General features: G+C 47.4%; 1 protein-coding gene across 1 annotated transcript in view; it reads left to right on the top strand.

The window, feature by feature from the left end:
- The first annotated feature begins 15,759 nt into the window (after window positions 1-15,759).
- The window catches only part of RNASEH1 (ribonuclease H1), a 28,622-nt gene continuing 27,265 nt past the window's right edge, over window positions 15,760-17,116 (top strand). The window contains exon 1 of the mRNA XM_089686735.1: window positions 15,760-15,895. The gene's annotated coding sequence lies outside the window, so the exon portion shown is untranslated. The remainder of the gene's footprint in view (window positions 15,896-17,116) is intronic.

The raw sequence follows: 17,116 nt of genomic DNA, 5'->3' as shown, positions 1-17,116 counted from the left end.
ACCTCAACAGTTTAATGGTATTATTTTGTGATGATAATACAAAAATGTGTAAAAATAGACACAATACACCGACGGTTGGGGGCCATAGCGAACCTATTTTTCAAGGTGGGAGACAGCCTTGAGAAATGAGTCTGCCGTGGCATTGAGTCATTGGTGACTCCTAGATTGTAAGCTCTAACGAGCAGGGCTCTCTGTTTTCTCTTGTAACAAATTGTATTGTAACTGTAATGTCTTCCTTCATTTTGTAAAGTGATGCGCAAACTGTTGGCGCTATATAAATCCTGTATAATAATAATATTGTGTCTATTTTTGCATATTGTGACATTATAAAAAAATGACATTAAAATTTTACCATTTATGTTTTGAATGCTGGCTTTTTCTCTGTTTAGTTTTTTTTTTCTGTATGCCATTGGGGAAATTGTTTTTTCCACTTCCTGTCCCGGAGAAACAACCAGAAGTTAAAGAAAATTCACAAAGTATGGAAAATTCAACTCTTACCCTAGGTTCACACCTAAGCATTTTCTGCAGCATTTTTCAGAAACGCAGTACAGTCCATTGAATATGATTTACTATTATTATTATTATACAGGACTTATACAGCACCGACAGTTTGCTCAGCGCTTTACATAATGGAGGGAGACATTACAGTAACAATACAGTTAAATACAAGAGGGATTTGAGGGCCCTGCTCCTTGGAGCTTACAATCTAGGAGGGAGGGGATAGTGGTACAAGAGATAATTAGCTGTGGGGGATGGAGTGGTAGGAAGAGTAGAGGATTGCAATATTAGCTGGGGTTGGTGTAGGCTTTCCTGAAGAGATAGGTTTTCAGAGTGCGCCTGAAAGTGAGGAGAGTAGGCGATAGCCTGATAGATTGGGGTAGGGAGTTCCAGAGGATGGGTGAAGCCCTTGAGAAGTCCTGGAGACAAGGGAGCTAGAGAGTAGGAGGTCTTGCGAGGAGCGGAGAGTACGGTTTGGGTGGTATTTAGAGACAAGTCGGTGATGTAATTAGGGGCAGTGTTATGAACGGCTTTATACGTCAGTGTTAGTGTTTTGAATTTTATCCGTTGGGCAATGGGAAGCCAGTGGAGGGATTGGCAGAAAGGGGTGGCAGATACAGAATGGTTAGTAAGGTGGATGAGTATGGCAGCAGCATTCACGATGGACTGGAGTGGGGATAGCCTGTGATTAGTTAGGCCAATGAGGAGGGAGTTAAAATAGTCAAGGTGAGATATAACAAGGGAGTGAATGAGTTGCTTAGTGGTTTCCGAGGTTAGGAACGGTCGTATCTTGGACATGTTGCGGAGGTGAATTCTACATGAGTTTTACTATGGGACATGTTCACATCTGCGCATTTTCACCCGATGCATTGTTTGGAAAGGGTCAGGGACTTTTTTAAAAATGCAAAATGCTGCGTTTCTGGTTCTATAGACTTCAATGGAAATGCTGCAGAAAAGCATGTTTTGCGTTTTTGCTGCATTTTGCATTTTAAATCTCCCTAGCAACAAGAAAAATAAAAAAAAATAAATAAAAAAAACCTGCAAAACGTGGCAGAAACGCAGGTGCAAAAATTCACTACAAAATGCAATGCAAAAACGGCTCAAACGCAACCTGCATAGGTGTGAACCTAGCCTTAGATCAGGGGTCCTCAAACGTTTTAAATAGGGGGCCAGTTCACACTGTCCCTCAGACCGTTGCAGGGCCGGACTATAGTTTGAAAAAAAAAACACTATGAACAAATGCGAACACAGTACAGGCGATGACCAGAGACTGCGGACATAGTACAGGAGATGACCAGAGACTGCGGACACAGTACAGGAGATGACCAGAGACTGCGGACACAGTACAGGAGATGACCAGAGACTGCGGACACAGTACAGGAGATGACCAGAGACTGCGGACATACAACGGCGGCGGGAATACTGGGCCGGACGCTCCATAAGACGCACAGACATTTCCCCCAAGTGTGTCTTATGGAGCAAAATAGTGCCCCATCATTGGTGTCAGTGGGAGGAACAGTGCTCCATCATTGGTGTCAGTGGGGGGAGGAATGGTGCCCCATTGTTGGTGTCAGTGGGGGGAGGAATAGTGCCCCATTGTTGGTGTCAGTGGGGGGAGGAATAGTGCCCCATCGTTGGTATCAGTGTGGGGGGGGGGGAATAGTGCCCCGTCATTGGTGTCAGTGGGGGAAGGGGATAGTGTCCCAACATTGGTGTCAGTGGGAGGAATAGTGTCCCATCATTAGTGTCATTGGGAGGAATAATGTCCCATCATTGGTGTCAGTGGGAAGAATAGTGCACCATCTTTGGTGTCAGTAAGAGGAATAGTACGTCATTGGTGTCAGTGGGGGGAGGAATAGTGCCCCATCATTGGTGTCAGTGGGAAGAATAATGCCCCATCATTAGTATCATTGACACCAATGATGGGGCACTACTTCTCCCACTGACACTTAACTTGCTGACCCGTTCCAGTATGGTGCTGCTGCAGCCGACATACCTGGTTGCAGCAGCACCATCTGCACGGCACACTTACCTGTCAGCTGTCCTTCTTCATTGTGGCCTCTCCCTCACTCGATGTTCGCGGGGCCACTCGGCTCCGCCTCCTCGCAGGTGAATGGCCACCTGTGTGCCTTTCCTGAGCTACAGTTCTGGCTCCCAATTACCGGTGAGGAGGCGGAGCCGAGCGGCAGCACGAACATCGAGTGAGGGAGTGGCCAGAGTGAATGAAGGAGCAGCGCTTCCTGGACTGGATTATCATGGGACTGGGACACGGAGCCAGGTAAGATACAGCAGCCCCCTGCCCGCCCCTGTACTTCGTGTCCCTTCCTCGCAGCAAATACGCCCCTGCCGGCGGGCTGGATAAATGTCCTCAGCGAGCCGCATGTGGCCCGCGGGCCATAGTTTGAGGACCCCTGCCTTAGATGTTGTTATCAGAACAGATGTCTCCGTTGGAAGATTTTGCCTCACCTCTTGTTCTGGGGACAACTAAAGTGTTGGACGACCCTTCACTTTCTGTTACAATGGTCATCAGTACAAATAGTAGGATGAAGCTCCCCAATGGGGACACAACAATAAAGACTTGACAGAGCATCTAACCCTTCCCCAGTCTATCCACTATGGCAGCAAGGCCAGGACAAGGTCATATAAAACCCAGGGCGAAGATGCCAAAGAGCGCCCCCCCCAAAACTAAATGTATGAGCATTATTTGTTAGCAAAAACCCTTTCTCTCCAATCCAAATAAATGTGAGCACTATTTTCACACTTACCCTCAAGCATAAATTCGTTTTGCAAGCCAAAATTTTCCCCAAACAAAAATTCCCCCTCTTCCAGTACAAATCCCCCCTCCCAGCACAAATCCTTTACCCCTTAAATGTCCTCTTCCCCCCAAATCCCTCTGTTCTACCACAAATCCCTCCAAATCCCCTCTCCCAGCACAAATCCCCCCCCCAAATACCCTTCTCACAGCACAAATCCCCCCCATCCCCTCTCCAAGCATTAATCTTCCCAGTCACCCCTACTAGCATAAATCCCCCCCATCCCCCTTCCTCATTCAAATCCCCAATGCACCCCTTCTAGCACAATTCCCCAAATCCCTACAGCACTCAGGGCAGCAGTATAGCACTACAGGAAAAATATTTGGGCTGACACTGCTGACCTCTTCATTTGAAAATGCCACTTACCAGTTTCAAAGGCTTCAGTGTATTCTCAGTCACAGACCTGGAGCAACTATGCAGATCATTAATCTTTTCTTGCTGCATTCTTCTGCTCTAGCTAGTGCAGTGGTTAGTGGTATGCAGGCTAGTGCAGTGTTGGTGACAGTAGGGAACTGTATGATGTGCATTGCATTGTTTTTTTTCAACTTTATTTGAGCTGTCACATAGTGACACAGTGCCTTGAAAAAATATTCATACCCCTCGCAATTTTCCACATTTTGTAATGTTACAGCCAAAAACATAAATGTATTTTATTGGGATTTTATGTGATAGACCAACACAAAGTGGCACAAAATTGTGAAGTGGAAGGAAAATGATAAATGGTTTTCAAAATGTTTTTACAAATAAATATCTGAAAAGTGTATTCAGCCCCCTTTACTCTGATACCCCTAACTAAAATCTAGTGAAACCAACTGCCTTCAGAATTCACCTAATTAGTAAATAGAGTCCACCTGTGTGTAATTTAATCTCAGTATAAATACAGTTGTTCTGTGAAGCCTTCAGAAATTTGTTAGAGAACATTAGTGAACAAACAGCATCATGAAGGCCAAGGAACACAGATCACAGATAAAGTTGTGGGTAAGATTAAAGCAGGGTTAGGTTATAAAACAATTTCATAAGCTTTGAACATCTCACAGAGCACTGTTCAATCCATCATCCAAAAATGGAAAGAGTATGGCACAACTGCAAACCTTTCCCTAAAACAAATAGATAACAATCAAATAAACAAAAAGATAAAATAAAACCCACGTAAAAAACATAAAGCCATAAAAATTGTCCAAAATATCCAAAATTCAAAAAATACAAAAATAATAAATAATCCAAAAAATAATCCAAAAAAATAATCCCCACAGGTGTAAATAATAATTTTCTTTCTTCTTTCATCAAAGATTCCTTCTCAATATCCGCAAATCCTGATGACAGTACACCTCAAAAAGAAAAAACTTGACATAGTGTCATACCTTTTACATAATACAACACACGTGCCAAGCAGCATGCAAAATCCTTTATAAATGTGTATACTCTATAGACGAGTATCTATACACATGCACATATTCTATAGTGAATATAGATATAAGTGAAACACAGTCTGTTCTGCTCAGAAACCTAGTTCCAGGATGCAACCGAGGAGCAGCCATTTACGTGTATGGTGCCGTTAGTGTATGAAGGGCGGTACATAAGGAGTCGATGCGCAGACGTCATTACCCTTCTGAAAAAGTCATAGGAAGTGACGAAACGCGTCAGTACACGTGACGTCAGACGTATCGACGTTGACCGGAAGTGCGATCGCGGCCATCTTGGAAGTGGGAACATGTGGCTAGTGTTTCCCTGAATCTGTCCACACTTGTATCCCTGTGAGGAGGAGCTGTTTTCACCCAGATTTTATGTAAGTTACCAATAAAGGAGGATATGTTATATACTATCTGTGACTGTGGATTTTCTTGAGAATGGAAGAAAAACCCTAGCATTGGATTAAATCGGTTTGAGGAGAAATTAACCCAGAGTGGTGTCCTGCCCTGATGTTTTTGATATAGGGTAATTACCCATCAGCACATGAGTTGGAGAGTGTTGTTCTGGGTTCAGGGGATCACTGAGATACACACTTGCAGTGTTAATTGGGAGTTGTTTTTACACATGATGCTTTTGACACATTTTTATATGAGTGTGTTTCACTTATATCTATATTCACTATAGTATATGTGCATGTGTATAGATACTCGTCTATAGAGTATACACATTTATAAAGGATTTTGCATGCTGCGTGGCACGTGTGTTGTATTATGTAAAAGGTATGACACTATGTCAAGTTTTTTCTTTTTGAGGTGTACTGTCATCAGTATTTGCGGATATTGAGAAGGAGTCTTTGATGAAAGAAGAAAGAAAATTATTATTTACACCTGTGGGGATTATTTTTTTGGATTTTTTTTTGGATTATTATTTTTGTATTTTTTGAATTTTGGACAATTTTTATGGCTTTATGTTTATGTGGGTTTTATTTTATCTTTTTGTTTATTTGATTGTTATCTATTTGTTTTAGGGAAAAGTTTTATTATTTTGTTTAATTAGCCTTCAAGGGTGGAGGTGGATAACTTTTCTGGGTTACTATAGGGTGATTTGTTGCTGTGTTTAAATACAACTGCAAACCTACCAAGACATGGCCATCCATCTAAACTGACAGATCGGGCAAGGAGAGCATTAATCAGAGAAGCAGCCAAGAGGCCCATGGTAACTGGAGGATGTCAGGGCTCCCGGGTATGACCAGAGGTGTGTGACTGATGCAGGGAAACGCAGACTTCAGATATGTTATAAACAATATAATTTATTAACACTAACAATACAAAACATAAACGCAGTGCAATACTAAAACATAACACAGTGCAAACGAACCAAACCAAACCACCCACAGATAACAGTACATACAATGCAAGCATCGTCAGGCAGGCCGGGTCAATATCAAATTGGGCAGGTAGGTACAGGGGGAGCAAGCGGAGAATGGTCGGGGTCACAAGCCAGGTTCAGCAGGTAGCAGGCAGCGTGGTACAGAGGGTCAGGCAGAGGGATGGTCAAAAACGAGCCGGGGTCAGAGCAGGAGAAGTCAGCAGAGGTCAGATCAGGCAGGGTCAGCAACAAGACAGGAACAGGAACAGGGTTGCAGGAACAGGATACAGGGCCCAGGAAAACCACACACCAAGGCAGAGTCTGCAGGTCTGGCCATCCCTTAAATACACCAGTATAAGCAGTTTCAGGTGTTTAGCTGGCTGCAAGGTTGAGTCTCTGATTGCTGGGAGCACCCGCTGGCCAGCCCTGGTACTGCAGCCCATAAGGCAGGTGAGTCCCACCATTGCTGGCCAGTCCATTCCTGACAGTACCCCCCCCTCAAGGAGCGGCCTCAGGACGCTCCAAACAGTCCTAGCTGGGCAAAATGTTCCACCGCCCGGGTCTGGTAACTGGCGGGATATCAAAGACTGGCACACCGGCAGAACTCCGGGCAGCGGCACACCGGGCAGGACTCCGGGCAGCGGCCCATCGGGCAGCGGCACACCGGGCAGAAATCCGGGCAGCGGCACATCGGGCTGGACTCCGGGCAGAGGCACATCGGGCTGGACTCCGGGCAGAGGCACATCGGGCTGGACAACCGGGCAGAGGCACATCGGGGTGGACTCCGGGCAGAGGCACATCGGGCTGGACTCCGGGCAGAGGCACATCGGGCTGGACTCCGGGCAGAGGCTCATCGGGCTGGACTCCGGGCAGAGGCACATCGGGCTGGACTCCGGGCAGAGGCACATCGGGCTGGACTCCGGGCAGAGGCACATCGGGCTGGACTCCGGGCAGAGGCACATCGGGCTGGACTCCGGGCAGAGGCACATCGGGCTGGACTCCGGGCAGAGGCACATCGGGCTGGACTCCGGGCAGAGGCACATCAAGCTGGACTCCGGGCAGAGGCACATCGGATCACCAGGCGAAGCAGCAGGCAGCGGGCCACCAGGCGGAGCAGCAGGCCCCAGTCCCCCAGGCGGAGCAACAGGTCTCGGGCCCCCAGGCGGAGCGGCGGGCGCCGGACCCCCAGGCGGAGCGACAGGTCTCGGTCCCCCAGGCGGAGCGGCGGGCGCCGGACCCCCAGGCGGAGCGACAGGCACCGGGTCACCAGGCACGACAGTGGGCTCCGAGTCAACTGGCATGACCGCTGGCACTGGGTCAGACAATGGATCGTCTGGCTGGACAGCGGGCATCGGGTCACCAGGCATCAGGTCACTTGGCTCGACAGCGGGCACCGCGTCATCTGGCAAGGCAGTGGGCTCCGAGTCAACTGGTATGACCGCGGGCACTGGGTCAGACATTGGATCGTCTGGCTGGACAGCGGGCATCGGGTCACCAGGCATCAGGTCATTTGGCTCAACAGCGGGCACCGCGTCATCTGGCAAGACAGTGAGCACCAAGTCACCAGGCACGACAGTGGGCTCTGACTCAATTGGCACGACAGCGGGCACCGGGTCATCAGGTACCGGATTGTCTGGCTCGACAGCGGGCATCGGGTCACCAGGTATGACAGCGGGCACTGGGTCACCAGGCATCAGGTCATTTGGCTTGCCAGCGGGCACCGCGTCATCTGGCAAGGCAGTGGACACCGGGTAACCAGGCATTGGATCGTCTGGCTCGACAGCGGGCATCGGGTCACCAGGCATCAGGTCATTTGGCTCGCCAGCGGGCACCGCGTCATCTGGCAAGGCAGTGGGCACCGAGTCACCAGGTACGACAGCGGGCTCTGAGTCAATTGGCACGACAGCGGGCACCGGATCAGGTACCGGATCATCTGGATCAACAGCAGGCATCGAGTCAACTGGCCTAATAGGATCATCAGGCTGGATCAGTTCATCATGCTGGGTAGAGGCATCAGGTTGAGTGGAGGCGTCAGGCTGAGTAGAGGCGTCAGGCTGAGTAGAGGCGTCAGGCTGAGTAGAGGCGTCAGGCTGAGTAGAGGCGTCAGGCTGAGTAGAGGCGTCAGGCTGGGTACAGGCATCAGGCTGGGTACAGTCATCAGGCTGGGTACAGGCATCAGGCTGAAGTGCGGGTGCCGAGGCACCAGGCTGAACCACGGAAGGCAGGTTCTCAGACGGCAGGCTCACTGGTTTGGATACTGGCAGGATGGTATTGGTTGGAAAGAATTTCCGCTTTTTTCTGGTTTTAACTACTGGAGCACTGCAAGTAAACGCAGGTCTGCAAACGAATGGAGCAGCTGGAGACAGAGAAGAGCTGGAGGATGGAACAGAGGAGGGAGCAGTTGCTACAGAGGGCTTTTTTACAGGGTTAAAGGCAGGATAGGTGCAGCGAGTGGGAACAGGGTACTGACATGCGGTAGATAGCAGGGCAGGAGGAGCTGTTGGGAATGCAGGAATAGAGCTTTGAGGAAATAGATTAGAAGCAGGACTGGGTTTTTGTAAGCTGACTGAGGCTGGGTGCAACAAATCTGTCCATGTCTGCAGTATGGGTTGAACAAAGCAGAGCTTACACAAAGCCTGTCTGACCAAAGACTGCACTGCGTTTATACAATCTCTTAGTACCTGTGGTGAACATGCAGCATTAGCTCCAAGAAGCAATCCACATCATCCTCTAATAACCACACCAGGGACTCTACCTGGTCGGCACTAAATGGCGGCAAAAATTCATCCCTGCATTCGGGGGTACCAGATGAAACCAACTCCGCACAAACCTGAATCAATGGCTGCACCTCAGAGAATTCTGTGCCCTGATCTACTAGAACATGAGCGAGCCGTATACATTCTAGCAGTTCATCCCGGGGATACTCCTTCAGAGTTTGATAAGCATACTCTCTGTCATCAAACACTAGCAGATATAAATACACAACCTCATCAAGATCCATCCTTCCCATCAACAAACCAAGATGGCTTCCCTGTGCAGCCACTTCTGGTCAGGATTGGCCTTGGTGTAATGTCAGGGCTCCCGGGTATGACCAGAGGTGTGTGACTGACGCAGGGAAACGCAGACTTCAGATATGTTATAAACAATGTAATTTATTAACACTAACAATACAAAACATAAACGCAGTGCAATACTAAACATAACACAGTGCAAACGAACCAAACCAAACCACCCACAGATAACAGTACATACAATGCAAGCGTCGTCAGGCAGGCCGGGTCAATATCAATCGGGCAGGTAGGTACAGGGGGAGCAAGCGGAGAATGGTTGGGGTCACAAGCCAGGTTCAGCAGGTAGCGGGCAGCGTGGTACAGAGGGTCAGGCAGAGGGATGGTCAGGAATGAGCCGGGGTCAGAGCAGGAGAAGTCAGCAGAGGTCAGATCAGGCAGGGTCAGCAACAAGACAGGAACAGGATACAGGGCCCAGGAAAACCACACACCAAGGCAGAGTCTGCAGGTCTGGCCATCCCTTAAATACACCAGTATAAGCAGTTTCAGGTGTTTGACTGGCTACAAGGTTGAGTCTCTGATTGCTGGGAGCACCCGCTGGCCAGCCCTGGTACTGCAGCCCATAAGGCAGGCGAGTCCCACCATTGCTGGCCAGTCCATTCCTGACAGAGGAGCTGCAGAGATGCACAGCTCAGGTGGGAGAATCTGTCCACAGGACAACTATTAGTCGTGCACTGCACAAATCTGTCCTTTATGGAAGAGTGGCAAGAAGAAAGCCATTGTTGAAAGAAAGCCATAAGAAGTCCTGTTTGCAGTTTGCGAGAAGCCATGTGGGGGACACAGCAAACATGTGGAAGAAGGTGCTCTATTCAGATGAGACCAGCACTGAACTTTCTGGCTTAAAAGCAAAACGCTATGCGTGTCGGAAAACTAATACTGCACATCACCCTGAACACACCATCCCCACTGTGAAACATGGTGGTGGCAGCATCATATTGTGGATATGCTTTTCTTCAGCAGGTACAAGGAAGCTGGTCAGAGTTTATGGGAAGATGGATGGAGCCAAATACAGGGCAATCTTAGAGGAAATCCTATTAGAGTCTGCAAAAGGCTTGAGACTGGGGCAGATGTTCACCTTCCAGCAGGACAACGACCCTAAATATACAGCCAGAGCTACAATGGAATGGTTTAGATCAAAGCATATTCATGTGATAGAATGACCCAGTCAAAGTCCAGACCTAAATTCAATGGCCAAACTTTTTTCGGCTGTGCTTCTGTTTAGGTCCCTTGCACGTTGAGCTACATCCCTGCACTTTGTCCCTCCCTGTCATCCCTACAATCCCAGGACCCGAAGCACCGGTACAGCATTCAAACCCATCCACCTACAGCCTTCCCTAGACTTTCAGGATCTGCCTGCAATGGGGATGGATGCTGCATCTGTCCCTCCTGGGCGATCGGTCAGGGTCGCAGGAGTACATTTACTTTCATTCTGCTGTGACCTCAGCTCAGTTAACAGCAGGCTATTGCCCTCTATGAGCTGACAAGGAAGAGCCATGCCAGGCTCAGGAAGGATCCTGACAATATTGCTGCAATTTACAGTGGTTCTAAAGGAAGAAAGGTTTTTTACCTTAAAAGAGAAGTAGCCCCCCCCATTTATACTAACCTAGGTGGATGTAGGATCAGTCCGATGCTGAAACTGACCACGTTGGCTCTAAGTGTGAGAACTCAGTGATCACACGACTGCTGAGGTCTCACAGCTGCTCTGAGCAGAGAGAAGTGACTGTCAGTCACTGCTCTCTGCTCTGCCTCCCCCAGTGCTCACTGGAGCGCTGGACTGTGTAGGGGGAGGGAGCTGCTTGCTCAGACTTTCAGCGCTCCGCTGAGATGAACAAGGTGCTGCTCCAGACTCTGGGGTGGATCCCGACTTTCAAGTCGGGATCTTTCCCCATCCTGGACCTGCTGAGTGATGTCAGCCAACAGTGGACTTCAGTCCATTGTCAGCTGCAAATGGGTCACAGGAGTGCAGAACAAACTGCACTCCTGTGATGCAAGCTATTTCGGCTAAACCTCTCCTATGGGTCACAGGAGCGTGGTTCGTTCTGCACTCCTTTGACCCGTTTCCAGCCGACAGGGGGATGAAGCCTGCCATTGGCTGATGTCACAGAGCCAGCCCAGGTTCTGAAAAGATCCTGACCATATGGTCAGAATCCACCAAGAAGCAAGGACCAGCACCTGGCTAAGCCTCTCAGCAATCCACCAAGAGCCTGAGCCAGCCCTATCCCACCCCCCTCCACAGCCCGGCACTCCAGCGAGTGCTGGAGGAGCAGAGTAGAAAGCTGGAGACTGACAGTCCCAACTTTCTGCTCAGAATGGAGGAGAACTGAGTGATCAGTGGTGTTTGATCACTCAGTTCTCTGTGCAGAGTCGGCAGGGGACAGATGCAGCATCGGATCAATACTGAATTCATCTAGGTGAGTAGAAGTTTTTTCCCCCCCAAAGCCCATACTTCTCTTTAATGCATTCTCTGCATTAAAGTTAAAAAACCCTTCTGTGTGCAACCCCCTCTTACACTTACCTGAGCCCGATCTCAATCCAGCCCTGTGCCTGAGAATAATGGCCCTCCCCACAGGATATTGAGGCAGCAGAGGGAGCCATTGGCCAGTAAGAGAGCAGAGGGTAGGGCCAAGCCACACTCTGGGCAACAATGGGAGCTTGCTCGCAGGCGTGCCTCCATAGCAAGCAGCTCACTATGGGGGGCACATAGAAGGCAGGAGGAGCCAGGAGCGCTGGCAGGGGACCTGAGAAAAAGGAGGATCGGTGGCAGCTCTATGCAAAACCATTACACAGAGCAGATATGACATTTTTTCATTTTAAAAAATCCTTTGGAATCTCTTTATTACATTTTTGTTTTGGGGTTTCATACCCTCTCCTCATAATTCAGCCATGGCCATTTTTCTCCGCAGATCACTCCCTCCAAAGTGTCTAAGGTTGCCACCTCATCCCTTTAAAACCAAACATATAATTTATTATTACAGGTACTTGTACTGCGCCGTCAATTTACATAGTGATTTTACATAGATATTGTACATTCACATCAGTTCCTAACCCTCAAGGAATGTACAATCTAAGGTCCTGAACTCACATTCATATACTAGGGTCAATTTAGACAGAAGCCAATTAACCCACCAGCATGTCTTTGGAGTGTGGGAGGAAACCAGAGTACCTGGAGGAAACCAACACAGGCACAGGGAGAACATGCAAACTACAGGCAGGTGGTGTCATGGTTGGGATTTGAACCAAGGACCCTAGTACTGCCAGGTGGAAGTGCTAACCATTTAGCAACTGTGCTAATTCGCCAGGTTCTGTGGCTCATTCAGGGTATTAATCTCAGTACATTATCTGCATTAAATCAGCCTCAGAACCCGTGTAATTAATGTGTTCAGTTTCAGAGGGATGAGGCAGCAACCCTAAAGGTGGGAATACACGATTAGAAAATCGACCAAGAGGCATTCGTTCGTTGGAATCGTGGCCCACATTAACCAATCTAAAAAAAATTGTTAGTCGGGCAATACGTAGTGTTGATGTTTTCCATACAAGTGGAAGTGATGCAGTGTGCGTGTGACCTTGTAGCCACGCCCTTCCGGCCAGAACGAACGATATACACAATTACCAGCAATGAGTATAATATAGTTTATTACATGACCTATATACATAACTAGCGATACATAAAATATAATATGTAGAATTCTGGTTCCATTATCTTATTAGGCCAATCTACTTTTAACATTTGGATTTTTCGATCGTGTTTACAAAGATTCCTTAGACATAAACATCCGAGTCATCTTCTGTTTCCTCTCATGCGTGATAGCGCTTGATAGATTTTTTTCGTACAACCGTCATACCACCACATAGAAAATCGGTCGTTCGTATGCGAAACGACAATATTTTTCACTATTGTTCAACCGGATTTTTTCATTCACAATATCGTTATTGGTTAAAACATCCTGCTCATCAACAAAGAGAAAATCGTTCGATCAGTGGTTCTGCGAAATTTTCTGTGCGATTTTCTTATTGTGTGTACGGGGCATAAGTCTAGGTTAACACCGAAGTCTGGGTTCACACCTATGCAGTCTGCATTTGATCTGTTTCTGCAGTGCTTTTTGCGCTGCGTTTTTGCACGTTTTTTTTCCCCCAACTTGTTACTGGGCAGATTAAAATACAAAATGCATCAAAAACGCACATGCATTTCTGCAGCATCTCCATTGAACCAAAAACATAACATTGTGCGTTTAAAAAAAGTCCCTGAGCCCAGGTTCACACTGATGCAGTGCGGAATTCGCACCAGTTTCTGTGTGATTTTTGCACCACATAAATCGGTGCAATGCACTCCATTCATACAAACCACTGCGGGTGTGTATTTTAAGTTAACAACACCTTGAAATCAGTTTGCAAAATGCAATGCGATTTGCAGAATCAGATCACATGGATGTGAACACCCATGCAATCCGAAGCTGGTGCAGACAAAAAAAGGGTCCTGCATCATACAAGACGTATGGCTCAAATTGCACCGCACAGAAATCGCATATGATTTGCACAGGAATGCAGTGCGGTTCCTGTGCGAATCACATGCGTTGTGCCGCACTGCCTCAGTGTGAACACAGGCTGACCCTTTCCAAAAATCACATTGGGTGAAAACACGTAGATGTGAACGTGTCCCATAGGAAATCGTGTTAAATGGACTGTAGTGCGTTTCTGCAAAATGCATAGGTGTGAAGCTAGACTTAGCGTTTTGCATTTTGCAGAAATGCACTACAGTCCATTTAACACGATTTCCTACGGGACAAGTTCACATCTCCGCGTTTTTTTGGAAAGGGTCAGGGACTTTTTTTAAATGCAAAACAATGCATTTCAGTTCAATAGACTCCAATGGAGACGCTGCAGAAATGCATGTAGTGTGTTATTTTACGCATTTTAATCTGCCCAGCAACAAGTTGGGAGAAAAAAAATGCAAAACTCATCAAAAATGCATGTGCAAAAACGCTGCATGCACTGCAGAAACAGATCAAATGCAAATTGCATGGGTGTGAACCTACTGTAAGAGCTCAGAAACACTGTAGCTGCTAAAATGACGTTCAGGAGCTTTTCTGCGTTTTTTTCAGCAGCCCCTGAACTTTCTGATAGCGACGCGTCAGGGAGATTGACTTCACTCTCCCTAATGTTTTCCTATGTGTCCATGTACACATCGTCGTTTACAGGCAGTTGAGTTTAGTCTTTTTTTGAACGCACCAAACTAGCGTTCAGATTTTACCAGCATTTCAAACACCAAATGCTTGTAAACGCAGTTAACCGTTTAACTGTTCTATGTCCAGAGCCTTTTTTCATAATCAGAAATGCATGCAGAGTGTTTTCCATGTATTCAAATGGACCCGGTACACCAGCGCAGTCAGTTCCAGGTTTCGTGTAAAGGAAAAAATGGTAGAACGTGCTGCATTATACTCATGATGGGATCCACAGTGCATACAACCAGAAAAGACAGGTCATCTCAACACATACTGCTCTCTCTGCTTCTGCTCTATTTCTCTCAAAATGTCTGAAATAGTTCATTTACTATTTTTCAGTGCATTCTGGGCATTTAGGAAGGTCTCCTGAGGTTATCTTTTAAAACCGCTTCTAAGCGCAAATGTGCATAAGCGCGGTATGCAAACACGGCTAAATTGACTTTTTTAACCTGCATTTTCCATTGTTCAAGAGTTTTCCAAATGCCCTGTGTACATGAGCCCTAAATATGTCCCTCCTGCCCCTGTTCAGTTGGGAGGTGTCCAATGAGCGGTCTATATTATTCTGTAACAGGCACACCAGGGGTCCTACACCTCGTGGCTCCATGTACATGAGCTGTGCCCCTCCTGCCCGTTCAGTTGGGAGGTGTCCAATGAGCTCTGTCTATATTATTCTGTAACAGGCACCACACCAGGGGTCCTACACCTCGTGGATCCATGTACATGAGCTGTGCCCCTCCTGCCTGTTCAGTTGGGGGGTGTCCAATGGGCTCTGTCTATATTAATCTGTAACAGGCACCACACCAGGGGTCCTACACCTCGTGACCCCGTGTACATGAGCTGTGTCCCTCCTGCCCGTTCAGTTGGGAGGTGTCCAATGAGCTCTGTCTATATTATTCTGTAACAGGCACACCAGGGGTCCTACACCTCGTGGCTCCATGTACATGAGCTGTGTCCCTCCTGCCCCTGTTCAGTTGGGAGGTGTCCAATGAGCTGTCTATATTATTCTGTAACAGGCACCACACCAGGGGTCCTACACCTCGTGGCTGTGTACATGAGCCCTAAACGTGTCCCTCCTGCCCCCGTTTAGTTAGGAGGTATCCAATGAGCTCTGTCTATATTATTCTGTAACAGGCACCACACCAGGGGTTCTACACATCGTGGCTCCGTGACTATCAGTGGCGAAGCTTAGATCGATCACAGATCATTCCCTCAGAATTCCCAGTATCCCCGATCACCACCTTTTCTCTAACACGTGTTACTTCTTGGCCCTTCCCGCGCACCGTACCCAGCATTCTCGTTTGTCATTTGGGATTACCCCGTACGTTGTCAGCTGACCAAAAAAGTCCGGGGTGTCCAATGAGGAGTCTAAGGGGCGGGGCTGTGCTCAGTGTACTCGCCGTGCTTGCTCTTGGGGTCAGCTGATCAATAAAGTCCGGGTTGTCCAATAAGGAGCTTAGGGGTGGGACAGAAGCGTGCTTTTCGTTATGGAGTTGGAGTATCATTGTGTGTCCGGACACAGGTACCGGAGAGGGGAGGGGATACATGGACTACACTTGTATTTCAGTCAGCTGCTGCTCGCCGCCGTCTCATCACACGTGTCTGATCGGCTCATTCCCGGGAAGGCATTGTGAATGTGTTTACTGCCCGGCTGCCATGTTAGCACCGCAGCCAGGGATTTCCCATTTTCCGGGCATTCTACTCCTGGTAGGCCAGGTATTTCCTTAGTACAGGTCTCCATTAAGGGATAACTGTCCTTTTCAGTAACTGCTCCCCCCTCCCATGCCAGCTGTGTCCCCTGTACTTCCATTAGGCCCTATTCACACTGGTGTGCTTTTCCTGCACTTTAACGCACCTTTCCAGAGCAACAAAAATAGTTAATTTCTATATGTTCCTGTAGAACTATAGGCAAAACTTTTTGTTTTCCATTTTGCATAGAGTAAGGGGCTTTTTTTCTTTTTGCCATTTGTGTCCCATTGCGGAAGTTTCCCTTCACTTCCTGTCTCATAGCTGAACAGGAAGTGAGGAAATCCCTCTAAATTAAGGGAATCTCCTGGGGACCCCTAGGTCACCAGAACTAGAGTCCTCATTGGATGATTTCCCCTTTATTACCATTCTGGGGACAACCCAAACATTAGGGGTTTTCTTTTACTTTCAGTTATAATGGTAAACCAGACAAATGGAGAGAGCGAGTCTCCCTAACAAGGACAGAGACAGCAATACCGACAGGAGTTCTAATCGTTTTCCACTCTGTCCAAAATGGGGGAAAAAAGTGTTGCCGTCAGTTATACTTTCACTCTTGACCACTTGCCCTCCAGAAGATTTCCCCCCCCCCCCCTTCTTGACCAGGCCATTTTTTTGCATTACCTTAATTGACAATTGTGCGGTCATGTAACGCTACACCCAAATGTAATTTCACGTCTTTTTTTTTCCCACGAATTGAGCTTTTTTTCGGTAGTATTTGATCGCCTGTGCATTTTTTTTTTTTTGCTTTAAAAAAAAAAAAAAAAAGGTTGAGAAAAACCAATTTATTTGCTATTAAACATGTCCAGTAAAAAAAAAATTAAGTCAAATTTCGGCATGGAGTTAGGCCAAAATGTATTCTGCTATGTCTTTGCTAACAAAAAAAAATCCCAATACGTGTAGACTAATTGGTTTACGTGAAAGTTATAGCGTTTCCAAATGGCGGTATAGATACTGGAATTTTATTTTTTTACTAGTAATGGCAGCAATCAGCATCTTA

This window comes from Staurois parvus, unplaced genomic scaffold, assembly GCF_062004578.1.
Source record: "Staurois parvus isolate SC_StPar_1 unplaced genomic scaffold, SC_StPar_1.0 ptg000409l, whole genome shotgun sequence".
Taxonomy (NCBI): domain Eukaryota; kingdom Metazoa; phylum Chordata; class Amphibia; order Anura; family Ranidae; genus Staurois; species Staurois parvus.
The sequence above is the reverse complement of the archived record's forward strand: the minus strand, read 5'-3'. Positions and strand labels throughout refer to the sequence as shown.